The sequence below is a fragment of the Phalaenopsis equestris genome, unplaced genomic scaffold, assembly GCF_001263595.1.
Source record: "Phalaenopsis equestris unplaced genomic scaffold, ASM126359v1 Scaffold235450, whole genome shotgun sequence".
Taxonomy (NCBI): domain Eukaryota; kingdom Viridiplantae; phylum Streptophyta; class Magnoliopsida; order Asparagales; family Orchidaceae; genus Phalaenopsis; species Phalaenopsis equestris.
Genome location: NW_018253321.1, coordinates 25409 through 27884, shown reverse-complemented (window position 1 = coordinate 27884; position 2476 = coordinate 25409).

Below are 2476 nucleotides of genomic sequence, written 5' to 3'. Positions count from 1 at the left end.
TAAATGGAACCAAACGGGGATGCGAGTAGGTGGCACTCCAGTTGTCTTGTGGGACTGTCTGACGGACTTGACGCCCTTCAAAATTTTCTTCTTTATGCAAGGGGAAATTGCATCTCCCACTCGTTCAAGGAACTCACTAACGAAACATCCTTCTTTGGTAGCTAGCCATTTGAAAACTACACTAACTTGGGTGATAGGAGTGAACTTCTTTCTCTCCTCATCATGTCCATAAAGTGGTGGTAATGCAGCAGCAATTCTCCAGATACTCTCATATCCGTCGGTATCTGTCAGAGGATGGACTCTACTCCCTCTTAGGAGTGGATGGGTTTCCGGCAATCTTAATTCATCTTGGTGAGGCACCTCCTCAACCGGTGTCTCCTCACAAGACTGAGCTTTGATGGCCCTTCGAACCCTCCTATTACGGTTCCTCTTTTGGGTTTGAGTCAGTGGTACAATCTTTGAAATTGATCCGATTTCAAATACCGGTGGCGGGAAAATTAATCCCTCAGTTGGATCTTCAATGATCATCACTTCTTTCCCCTTAGCAGCAGCGGGGGCAGCAGGCTTGGTGGGTGTCGTGGCGGCAGTAGGCTTAGCCTTCTTATAAGAAGGGAAGTTCTGAATACAGTTCAGATTGAATTTGACAGATGGCTCCTGTACTTCTGGAGCAGCAACTTTCATTACTACGAATGGGGCCTTCCCGAGGATAACTCGAGGTCTTCAAATCCGGCACCGAACTTAATGGTGAGAGCGACGTTGGGGGCTTCATGGCTCGTTGGCAGGTTGCATGAAAAGTTTAGTGTTGGGTAAGTCATTGCATCAGGTTCAAAACAAAAAGTTTTGGGGTTAGCTATACGACCAAAACCTCGTAATCATTAGTGCAAGCACTAAAAATTAATAGAGGTTGATCTATAGACCGGGTGGGCCTTAATTTGTGGGGATTTTAAAATTTTATTAAGAAAAAATAATTTAAAAGGTGGAAAATTTAATTAATATAAGAAAATTTTAAAGCGGGTGCAGCACAACACAATTTGATTTAACTTGCAGAATAGCAAATCAAACTTAAAAAGAAGATGTGAAGTGTTTAGGACCCAGTGCGGAACCCATTTAGCAACACACAATGCCCAGGTGGAACTAGCCCACCAACACACCTATTGGGGGTCCAACCCCACATCAAGATTTAAAAAGTCCGTAATGGCCTCTTGAACCACTCTGTTCAAAGTTGACTGAACAGATAGTCCTGAAGTCCAAAGAGTTTATCATACTTTCCCAAGATAGGAATAAAATATGTATATATATAATTTGTGTGTGTGCGAGTTTTTAAGGATGGAAATATTTATACCTATTTTTTTTGTCAGTGCATAACTGTCCGCACTAAAAAGTTGAGGAGTTGCCCGTTGGAAACTGTCGGTCACCGGAATCGAAATCTCGTCGCCTGCTTCGAAAGGACGTTTAATTTACATATAAATTTAAGTTTAGAAAAATATAAAATCAAATTGACCCAATATTTTTCACAGTTTAAATGAAAGAGTATTGTACCTCAAACCCTGTATCCATCCCGAACGAAACACAGGACTTGAGGGTAAAACTCGATCAAATAAACTAAGAAATATATGACATATGTTTGGTCTGCGAAACTGTTTTATTTGCCAACAAGTTCCCCTATTTAATATGAAGAATTAAATAGGGTTTATATTATACTCGGTTCGGACAAGCTTCCTATAAAGGCAAGCCCCTATAGTTAATTACATCTTAAATGACCGAAGTCACTTAAGAAAACTCTCGATAAAAATCAGAAAATATTATCTTTAAGGAGTTTAAAAGGGTAGGATTTTTCAATGAAATTGGACAAAGAGGTGTGAAAGGGGATTGGTTCAAATTTGGAATACTTTTTTGTCTTGTTGTAGAATCCAAAGGAGGGAGAACTAGGGGGATGCATGGATCCGGAGTAGAACCTCAGTGACTTCACAAGCTATCCTACTATTTGTCTTTAGTTTTGAGGATAAATATTTAGATGTTTCATCCTGCCAATTTTATTTGTTAGGGCTTACATTTGTATGAAACAATCACATAAATAACCTGGAAGATGTGAGAATCTAGGTCGTAACGAACAACAACCTTGAAATTCTAAGATGATTTAAGGCTTATATTGTATAATAGAGCAATACAAAGGCCTAAAGATAAGGTGAGAATTTGTGTTGCATAAACAAACAACCTCGAAGTCCTACGACTTTGTTGTTTAAATCTAAGGAAGGAATATTGGTTTAGTTGGGGAAGACAGGTTTTGCTGTTGAAGATGGTCGTGCTGCTCACCATGCTAGCTCCAAGCTCCTCGTTGTGACGAGTTTAAGTTTTTTAGTGTGTCAAGTTATAATGTTAAATCAGGTGGCCCTATGATTGTAGTTCTTTAAATTTTATGGGGGCATGTTAAAGTTGATTAGAGTGACACCGGTTAGGATCCTATGGTTCCCTCGTT